The 11523-nt window shown below is 37.8% G+C and overlaps 1 non-coding gene across 1 annotated transcript; it reads left to right on the top strand.

Annotated features, from left to right (window-relative positions):
- The first annotated feature begins 4911 nt into the window (after positions 1-4911).
- TRNAT-GGU (transfer RNA threonine (anticodon GGU)) lies at positions 4912-4985 on the top strand. The gene has a single exon. It is a non-coding gene; the product is annotated as a tRNA-Thr (tRNA).
- Positions 4986-11523: the final 6538 nt, after the last annotated feature.

Genomic DNA, 11523 nt, shown 5'->3' on the forward strand with positions numbered 1-11523 from the left:
GTTACATTTTTTAATGGTTATAAAAGTACCAATATAATATCCCTGATTTAGCTTCTTTCACAGAAAAATTTGCTGATCCTGGCCTTAAACTATAAAAAGTATGCTTTTTATTGTTTTCTTAATTCAACTGTTTGCTTTTTTTCATAGATTTCATTTTTCAGATTGGAATTAGTGGCATTCCAAGTAACAAAATTTATTCTTTAAAAGTTTTGGGTGACAAAAACGATAGCTACTTTGAAGGAACTGGATTATAGATTATCTAATACATCCATAGTATGGAAGCCTCTCATTTAGAAAAACAAAAACAAAAACTTCGACTATGAACCCTTGAAAACATTCAGGAAAAATAACCCATTTTGTATTACCTTGCTGTATAAAGCAGTCTGGTACTAGCCCAGAGCACTGGGGTTTAATGAAGTTTTCGTATTAATTTCTCTGCATTCTTTATACGCAGCCTACGCACACGTCTGTTTTGCATTTCCGCATGTAGCATGCTTGATGAGCCTATTCTCTTAATGTTTTCTGGCAGTGAAAACAATAACTTGAAAATGGTTTCTACAGAGGTAAATTGTCCCTGGCTTCATGATATAGGTGTTTGGAAGTTTCTAATGCAACAATGAAGCAAGACCAAAGACTCAATAACAAACAGCCCACAGGATCAATAACCCCTGTGTTTTCAGTCCATGCTTATTTAAAGTGGTGGATGGAAAAAAAAAAAAGGCTCTCTATTTATATCTGGAACTTAATGAAGTGAAATTATCACAGCCGACAGGCGCTGGTGTTGTAACTCAGAGACAGGGCTTGGCTTAGAGGGATTTGCAGGCTGTTTTTATTCCAATTTTTAATTTTTTTTTTAATTTTTTTTTTTAGTGAAACTTAATCCCCTAATCAGTTCCAATTTACATATTTGCCGGTCTTTTTTCCAGCTCAATCCTTAAAGGAGTGGTATTGGAGGCATGGAATAATTATTTGATTAAATAATTATCCATCACAACATGCTCTGCTCTATTCCAAGCGAGGGGACCAGTGGCCATGGTGCAGATAAACTTACAAGCACAGAATTGGGGACTTCGGTAACCATTTAAAGCTGTCACTTTCACATGTGCATGGGTAGACGTGTGTACATATGTGGGTGTACGTGCGTTTTTAACTTGATCTACCCTGTAATGCTTTGTTCACACTGGCTCTCATTTCCAGTCTTAGGGGATGACTATTCTGCTAAATGAAGTGTTGCAACATTTGAATTTTATTTGGGGACTAAATGGAATACCAAATGCTGATACTTATAATCGTGGTAGAAGTGTGTTCTATCATCAAAAATCCTCCTTCTCCACACGAGTAAACGTGACAGTGACATTATCTCCCTTGCATATGTATTCACCAGGCCCTTGATTTACGTTTTCATTTTCCCCTTAGAATTTAATTTAAAATTGGAAATTTCCAAAAGGTCAATATCCTTCTTTACCAGGGTTAATTTTTTTTCCTTACTGAGATGGTAGTTACGGCTGTGGAAGACCTTAAGGAGAGTGAGAGGACATTGAGCCAACTATACAACAGTTAAGTATTAATCTGTCCTATTCACCAGGCTTTCTGAAGAATCATCAATTATCTGGAAGTTCTGAGAACCTTCCTGAGTCTCAAATAGATTCTGTTCATAACAATCAGAAAACTAAGAATAACCTGGAATAATTTATTTTTTAATTGGTTCACGGCCTTATGTTATCAGTAATTGTACAGTTGCCATTTAGTTACCAGGAGGTAGTATGATTCAAATCTCAAAATTAATCCTAGAATTTCAATCGTGTACTTGTCTGCTGCATAAGTATTTATTGAGCGTCTCCTAAGTGCAGGCAGTATACCAAATTCGCTGGGAAATTAAACATGAAAAGTAATTAAATATTAATACTACCCTCAAAAACATATACTAATAGAAGATGGCATATACAGAAACCTAAATAATTTGATAATATAAGGTCTTGGTTTTTTACCAGTTTTCTTTGGATGCCATTGAGTGCTTTTTTTTTTCCCAAACAATAGACTGCCATGCTGAAAATTATCCATTACGTGATAATTCTTTACAGGACATGTTGATATATTGAATAGGAGAGATTGAAAGGGGCCAGACTGTTTCGTAGGGTACTGTAATAGCTTAGGCAAGAGAAAGGAAGCTGGAAAAACAACAACAAAAGCAGTGAGAACAGGAGAAAATAAATGGAATCAATATGTCCCACATCAAAACCTTTTTGGAAAACAGCAGGCGATAAATAAAAGATGTCAGGCTGGATTTAGAGAAAGTCACTGATGAGAAATTCTTGTGGAGGAACTCTGAAGCTCAACTTTCCTGCATGATTCAAAAAAAGTACACACTGGAGTTAGGGGGTGCTGTTCACTTTCCCTCGCTCATCCATGTTAGAAACGGGGAACAAAGAAGTTTTAACGAGTATAGGTTGGAATCAGACCAAACTACGTTTGAATACCAGTGCAGTTTTTACTCAGTTGGGTGCCTTTGGTCCATTTATTTTAACTTCCTCATCCTCAATTTTCTTATTTAAAGGGAAAAAAAAAAACCCAATATCTGTCACATGTATAGATTGGAGGAGATGATACATTCAAACTGCTTGACATCGAGTCCAGAATATAGTTGGTACTCAAGACAGTAACTAATCGTGATCATCAATGCAATTGCTTAGGCTGAGGCTAATCCAGCCATGACTCGTGAGTGCTATATCCCAGAAAGATATTCAGATTTTTTCATGGTTTGACTTGCAAGAAAACTCTAAGTAAAAGGGGTTAATCTTTGAAACAGGTTTTCCAAAAATCTCTGTAAGAAACTTTCAAACATTTGATATGAATTATATACTATTTTCTAAATAGTTTTCCCTCGATGCTAATTCAATTAAAACCAAAAAGTATTTCTTGATCCTTCGCTATATGCCCAGAAGCATGGCAGGCACCATGGGAGGTATAAAAATATTTTTATAAGTTCTCTTTGTGGTTAAGAATATTATAGTTTAGTTAGAAAGATAAAAATTATGCCCATGAAACAAGGAAGAAATGTTAAGGTAGAATATAAGAAAACAGTTGGGGTTATTGCCTTCCTCAATTGTGTCGCCACGAGAATTCAGAGCATGGGAGCATTGGAGCAGCTTTGACTAATCAGCCAATCTTTGGTTTCTGAAGCTGGAACTGATTTCTGAAGGAAGGATGGACTGGTTCCTGAAGTAGGCATGGATCTGGGCTTCACGAAGAGAGAGAGAAAGCGATTTCTAACCTTCAGAAAATGCTGAGCAAAAGAACGAAGACAGTGAGCAGCGTGGATGAAGACGTACATCACGTGGACGAAGAGATATACGGAAGCTCAGTGAGAAAATAGGTGGAAGAAGCCAGGTGAAATTGACTAGTCGATGTCTTCAAGAGCAGGTTTGGAACTTTAGACTTTGCGCATAGATTGCAAATGGCAACAAACTTTGAAGCACGAAAATGTTTATTCCATTCAGTGTCTAAAGGCAGGAAATTTGATAGTAGACAGGTAGTAACAGCCATGACAGAGAGCTAATCATCAAAAGGGGGGAACAGACAGGTAATGGACAATTGTCGTTATATTACATACAGGTGTGGACAAGGTGTGTGTCGGGGGGGCTGTGGAAAGGCAGTTCATATGGGGACAACAGCAAGAGAAACAATGGGCAGTGAGAACAGGAGCTGAGAAAAGGCACTTTTCAGGGAACTCCTATAGTGTTCTGCTTCAAATGTAAATTCATGTGCATGGCTCTCAAGCACCTTTATTATCTGGCTTCACCTTCTACAAGCAATTATATTTGTGTTATTTCCTAATATACGCCATTCTCCAGAATATGACCCATCTCTAATTTCTACAGCAAACCATGACTTCTCATACACCTATATCTTGATATTCTCATGTCTGTCCTTCCTGTAATTTCTACATGGACAGGTCAAACTGTCAAAGAAAATACAAGATGCTCAGTTCGATTTCAGATACACAATGAATAATTTTATCCTAAATAGGTCCTAAATGTTGCATGGGACATACTCATGCTAATAGAACTGTTTTTTGTGTTTTTTTTTAATCTGAAATTCCAATTAACTGAGCACCCTGCATTTTATTTTGCTGAATCTGTCAACTTTAATGATAGCATCTGTCTTACTCTCTAACCCTTAGTTTCATGTTGTCAGAGGTCTTTCCAAATCATTTAGATTGTAACTTCCCCAAGGACAGGTTTTATACTTTTCTTTCCCCTAGAGCAGAAGAGCCAGAGATATAACAAGGCCAGTGGTGATTACAGGATAACCAAGTCCCGGAGAGGTCTCGTTTATGATAATGACCCTGCAAAGCAGGGGAGTGGAAGAGGAGCAGGGGGACACCCAACGTCTTTCCAGCAGAATCGAGTTAGTAGTTAAATTGGCAGGTGGAACAAAAAGTCGTTAGGCTCTGTTCTTTCTCCCCTCAGTACCTTCATTCAACAAGTACTTAGTGAATACACAAAACCAAGATTACATAAATCACCATAGAATGCATTCCTCTAGATAAAGTTGAGCATGATACCCTGCCTGCCTTCTGAAGCTTAAAATATATACCAAGCTATACAGATACAAGTAAAATAATCAAGGATTGCCCATAGGTATGACCAAAGTTTTAGAGAAGTGATTCTCAATGAGGGGCAGTTTTGCTCCCCTTCCCTAGGACATCTGGCAATATCTGGAGGCATTTTTTATTGTCACAACAAGGGGAGTGTTACTGGTATCTAGTGGGTAAATGGCAGGGATGCTAAGTCTTAACATGCACAGGACTGATACCTATGGTGTCCAGATTGAAGAAAAGAATGATCTGATCTAACACGTCCATAACACCACAGTTGAGAAACAGTGATCGGAAAGGATGCAGTTAGGGGTGGCCGGTTAGCTCAGTTGGTTAGAGCGTGGTGCTGGTAACACCAAAGTTGCTGGTTCGATCCCCGCATGGGCCACTGTGAGCTGCACCCTCCTTAAAAAAACAACAACAACAATAAAAAAAAAAAAAAAAAAAAAAGGATGCAGTTAAATGAAGCACCGTTTCTGCCTGTGGTGATTAGAGAAAACTTCCATAGAAGAATAATACAGTGGAATTGAAGACAATGGCATGAGTGAATGCAGCAAGCTCAACCTCTGAGGAAGGAATAGCACCAAGTGTTGTTTATCTTGAGGTCATGGTTGGTCTTGGAGACCAGTGGGTCATAAGGCAGAGACCATGTTGGGCCAGAATTGTGTTGAGCATGGAATGTGAAGCTATGACACTCAGATTTTCAATCATCGCGACTAAGAATGATGATGGAGAATTTGGGGAACAGGACCGATATGGGGCAAAGATAAGCTCATGAGGAAATTTTAGTTTCCACTGGGGAAGTCTGAAAAAGTCACTGAGGATTTTCACTTCAGTGAGGTTCGGCTTCCAAAACAAAATCAAATATGGCAGTTAGGTAACCTTGAATGTATGATTCTAACTGAAATGGATTACCCTGTGTCCCTGAAAATAAGATCTAGTCGGACAATCAGCTCTAATGCGTCTTTTGCAGCAAAAAGCAATATAAGACCCAGTATTATATTATATTATATTATATTATATTATATTATATTATATTAGACCCGGTCTTATTTTACTGTAATATAATTTTTGCTCCAAAAGACACATTGGAGCTGAGTGTCGGGCTAGGTCTTATTTTCAGGGAAACACAGTACTTCCCTCAACTCTTCTTTTCCTTCTGGAACTGAAGCTCTGGCCCACATGAGGGAACTCTGACTTTTTTTTTTCTTTTTGTATTAACATCACAACCTTGTTAGCACACAATTTTAATCCTTCATCTTGATCCTGTGTTAAAGTCACAGGAGTCCCATTTTCATCTTAGGCAACTACTGGATTTTACATGCTGAACCAGACACAGAAAATGGGATACAAGAACAAACTGGATAACATTGAGAACCTATCTTAAATTCTGTGGTTCAGCGTTTGGAACCGAACCCAAATATTTCAGTATTGGGGCTTATTTCTCCTTGGCAAAACATAGCCTTCTGTTTTAAAGGAGTGGGGGGAAGGTTTTAAAAAGCTTATTAAAAAGTCTCGAAATGCTTCTTCAACATCAAATAGCTCCTAGAAAAATATTTTGATGAGTTAAGTGTAAATGAATCAGAAACATATGGATTACATTTCCTTTAGATTACACATGGGCTTCAAAATTAAGGGGAAAGTGCTCAGGGCGAAATGCATTTTGGATTTTATTGAACCCAAAATATTTGAGAAATAAGTCCAGATCCTCGAAGAACCCAAAATCCTGCCAGGCTTCCCAGTCCCTTGTGAAAAGCAAATTAGATTTTAAAATTCTTTTTGCTTCAGTGATCTATGGTGTTACATGATATAAATGGATGAAAAACTTCTTTTCTGTATATGGTTTTTATCCTGGATATTTTCACTTACAACTTTGGCAAAAATCGAGACTCCAAGTATACTGTAGATTGGCTAAGTTGGCTAACAGGCTCAGCCTCTCTCTCTGCCCTGCTTAGCGACAAGAATATTTCAGTTGTCTCATGCACAGCCATAGAGTGAGCGGGTGAATCAGACCGTCAGACAGTTTTGCAGTAAACAGTAAGAGACAGTCTCTATAATTTGCCACCTTGCAATTAGTTTTCCACTTACTTATTGGGCATTGACAAAAACTTCTCAATTGTTTCTCATTTCCTTTACACTTTGAGAGAGCCTGTTTCTAGATTCTACATTTCAAAACTATAAAGTGACCCATGCCTATTTATTAACTCAGTCTTTCACTTATTCCAATGGTAAGGCCAAAGTGTGGCTGGAGAAGGGTCTCACATCCCTTCTATTTCCAACCTTCCAAAGCCACAATCTCTGCAAAACCAACATATTTGCTAAATACAGAGCTTCAAGACAATCCCCTCAACCATATTTCCAATTAGTTTGTGGTTCCTAAGCCCCTCCTACATAGACTTTCGAGAACCATAATATTTATTCTTTTATTCCTTCATTGAACAGATTATTTTTTAGTACGTGCTATACCGGTGTGCACAGGGGTGGTTATGACGGACACAAATCAAATAAGGCATACGCACTCCTTCATATATATACACACAACTCTCCAGGACAAGAGAACCATAAATATAAAGTCTTCAAGAGCACACTGTGCCAAAGAAGGAGCCGAGAAAAGGAAATAGCCACCCAACATTATAACTACATAATAGTAGTTGATTAAATCTAATCTATGTGATTCTGTTCAAAGCCTTTAATGTTAAAGAGCATTTACAGGAAGTGTGCCTGTTTTGTATGTCTAACATGTTTTCCTCTATTTTTCCTCTGGCAAACTCTCACTTGTAACCCAAGATTCAACAAAATGTCATCTCTACTGTGAGATTTCCCATTTCCACTATAGCTGAGTGAAATAGTTCTCTGAATTTACAACATACAATGAACACGTACTTATTTATATCATTTTTTAGCATTGCATTTTAATTGATTTATTTATATCTAGAGTCTCCGATTAACCATTGAAATTTTGACATTTAAGACTACATCCTCGTCTTGTTTTTCTTCCCAGTACATAGTATACACCTATACACCTGGAGTATATGAAGCACTTAACTGTTACTCAATGAATGGATGATTAGATAAATGATGCTATTATTAAAAAGAGAAACGGAGAAACACAAAAGTATATTACAGTCCCAATGCCGGTTACAACACCACAAGTGGTTTTAAGACTCTCATTCCAAATACACTCATTATATTCTATATAAAACAAATATAGACTCCTATTTACTAAATTTGGCTACTAGTGATATGGACAGCACATCAGAGGAACAATCAAAAGCTAATATGTGGATTCACTTAAAGAAATGCATCCATTCACACAGCCAATCATTTACCCAGCCTTTTCTCCACGTGACTTGGTAATTTCTTGAAGACCTTCAGAAGTAGTTCTCATGCTGCACTAAACATTTTAACTATACGTTTAACCAAATGCAAAACGCTGATTTTATCAGATGGGAAATGTACCCTAAGTTTCCTAGTTTGGTGAAATGCCCACCAAGTGAATTCTTTACGTTATCGAAAGGCTCTTTTCAATAGTTATTCAGAACTTTTAAGTTATCTTAGATTTTTATATGATTTCTCAGGTTACAGACAAAATGATACATGACACGGGTGCCCGCGGTCCTCTAAATGGATAGAGACTTTACACTAGGAAACTTTCCTTCTCAGGGAAGATGTCACTGAGATGCCTCTGTGGCTGGAATAAAACAACAAGAAGAGTAGCACATGGATTCCAAACCCCAGGATCCTCCTATGTAAAGATTAAAAAGACTTTTAAATTTGAAATATATGATCTAGATTCCATGGGACCACTGGCCTCTCCGATACACGCATAAAGAAAATTTAACAGGGCTCGACGTCTAGTCTTATTCTTTAAGTTACCCAAATCTTTGGTCTTTCCTGATTTTATTTAAAGCCTCTATTAGTTTATTAGCTTGACAGGAGCCCAGGTAATTATGCCGGCTTCTAAGTCCTACTGTAAGTTACGTCTGCATCTCCCTGAACGCACACAAAATTTAGTACCCCTGCAGCACTTCTCAAAACAAATAAAAGATTTGTGAACTAGTCACCAAGCATCCGACGCAATTAAACTGCATTTGTTTCTTTTTTGGCATTCTCGCACAATCGAGGCCTTGTGAGAGGTAGGCGCTCCTCAGATCAGACTGTGTTTTCTTTAGAGGAAAGTGTGCCAAAATCCTTCTACCCTACGTAACTGAAGTCTCAACTAGCAGGAGGGGGACAGTTGCAACACACACACACACACACACACACACACACACACACACACACACCCTCCTCCTCCTACCACAACTAACGCCATGATATGCACATAAAGAAAAGAGCACAGACCCATAACTACAAAAATATTAATGTGTAGAATAGGGATAAAACTTGCTAAATGAAGTGTTGTTGCCCACAGTTCCAATCAATTACAGCATCACTTAATATAAAACAAACACAATCCATTTACAAGCATAGACTCTAGTAGTTAAGAATAAAAGGAGAGACAGTAAAAGGGGAAGTATTGTGAAAAAATCAAAATCTTGATTTTTTAGCTTTTGAGACAAGTCAAAACAGAGTTTACTTTGAGTACCTAGATCTCCACAGCCTGTAATTGCCAACTTCAAGCTGTCACACATTGAATATATTTTTTTTTAAAGAAAAGTCTTTAAAATCTGGTTAATTAGAACTGACCGCCATTAACTCTTTGATTGATTTAGCATCCTGTTGTGCTGGCTCGTGCTCACAGGTTCCCCACTGGTTTCCCGAAGCTGCCCACCCCTAACACTGGTGTAGATACTGGGTATGAACTTGGAGCCACACAAAAGTCCTTGTTATAAAAATCATTTATCAGGGAAAAACCAAATAAGGTGTATGTGTGGTCTAAGCAGACTCAGGGAGTTGCGAAGACTTATACCCTCACTCAGCATCAGACAAACTCTTTAACTTCTCCATGATTCTGTTTCCTTGTTTGCATTACACACCACAGATTGGTAAGAGCATCTCCAATCAGCTCTGTGAAGAAATTAAAATGTTAGCGTACTTCCATTAATACCACCATCTATTCTATCGAGCATTCGATGTCGCACACGTCGATAAACATTTTCCATACATTATTCATATAATCCTGTAAAGTAGGCAATGTCATCCTTATATTAAAGATGATAAGTTGAAGAGTAGCAAGATTTAATTAACTTGTACCTAGTAAGAATCTGAGTCTTAATTCAAGCCCAGGTTTGTCCGATTCCAAAACCTAGGTCTCCAATTATCCCACCCTGCTTTTGCCTGCCAAGTTCTTTATGGTCCAACATGTCAGAGATACAGCTCTTGTTCATTATCTTATAGCAAGAGGAAGAAAGGGGAGAAACAGACCCTTAAATAAATAATTAATGGAAACATAAAAATCTCCATCCTTTTCCAAAAAAGTACTATCTTTGGAAGTATAGCAATTTTTTCTCCTTACAATAGTTTGCTAAAATGTATGTTAGGGTTTGCAAGAACTGCAGTATTTCCTAGGGGGCCCTTCTGAATACTTCTTTGCATGTGGAAAAAAACATTTTATGGAATGATAACTAAAAATACACATATTAAAAAAGAATGTTATTGACATGTATTGGGAGACAATTCTCTATAGATCTCTCACTTCATGTCTTGCAAACAGAGGCACTGACTGCATTCTTTTGAAACTCTTTATACCGTGGGTATGAAGATGATGTCTTCTTCCAGAGCAATTGGCAGGCATGGTTATTATCCAGTATCAAAGATTCATGGATTTCCTAAGCTCAGAGTTTTTCACCTGTAATATGTGTGTGTGTGTGTGTGTGTGTGTGTGTGTGTGTGTGTGTATGTGTGTAGGTGTTATCTGACCTTCTTTTATGTAACCTTCTGGGAACTGGAGCTCGGAGAACTAGTGCAAATATCCTGGTACTATGGCCACTGCTATTGCTGTGAGCAATGAACTGTCTTTCATCTCTGACCCAGGAGTCTCATGTCTTCTTAATTGTCACCCCAATAAATTAAAAAAAAAATCAGAAGGAAAAATCCAAATATAGAGAAAGCATATTTAAAAATCCTCTTTCCAGTTAACACACCCTATATACCTAATTACTATCTATGTATGTTATAGACAGAACACGACCCTGCTAGGACCCTGATCTCAGATTTCCAGACTGTGAGTCTGTGAGAAATAAATTTCTGTTGTTTATAAACCATTCAGCCTATGGTACTGTGTTATAGAAGCTCGAACTGATTTAGAATTGGTCATAGTTGTTGTATATGAAAATAAGCATACTACCTAATTAATACAAAGATGTTATGGTTGGGGCTGTCTATCTGTTACTATCTGCATACGTCTTGTGTCTCTGAACAAAAGTATACACGCAGTCGTATTATTACACCATCAAGCGATCAGTAACAGTTTCCAGTAGCATGAGGCGCCCTTGCCCATACTAGCTGATGATTTTTTACCAAATGTACATGCAATTATGTTTTTAAACTATCTAAATTCCTGGGGTAGCCCATCTTGAATTCTATGGGAATGGCTTCTGAAAAGAATTTTGGACTTGAAAACTGTTGCTCGTGAGCAAGGCAATATTACTGCACAGATACTCCTTTGGCAATCTCCTCCTGATTTTGACCACTTGAGGTTCCCATGAATATTCCTTTTAACCAGCTCAGGGATATGTGAGAGGTGGGAGGAATACCCCATGACATGATTTCCTTTGGTGGATGGGCAGGATCCTTCATCCCTCAATAATATAAATTGTTACTGGTTGATAGTTGTATGGGGAGAGGGAGAGGGAGAGGAAAAGGGAAATTTGAGGGGGAAAGAGCAAAGAACGTGAACAGAAAGGGGTTATGGGAGAGAAAAAAGAAAAGAAGACAAATGGAGAGAAGAGATGAAATGAGATTTCACACTTCATGATGACACT

This window comes from Rhinolophus sinicus, chromosome 12 (assembly GCF_057876585.1).
Source record: "Rhinolophus sinicus isolate RSI-liver-muscle chromosome 12, RSI-T2T, whole genome shotgun sequence".
In the NCBI taxonomy this organism is placed as follows: Eukaryota; Metazoa; Chordata; class Mammalia; order Chiroptera; family Rhinolophidae; genus Rhinolophus; species Rhinolophus sinicus.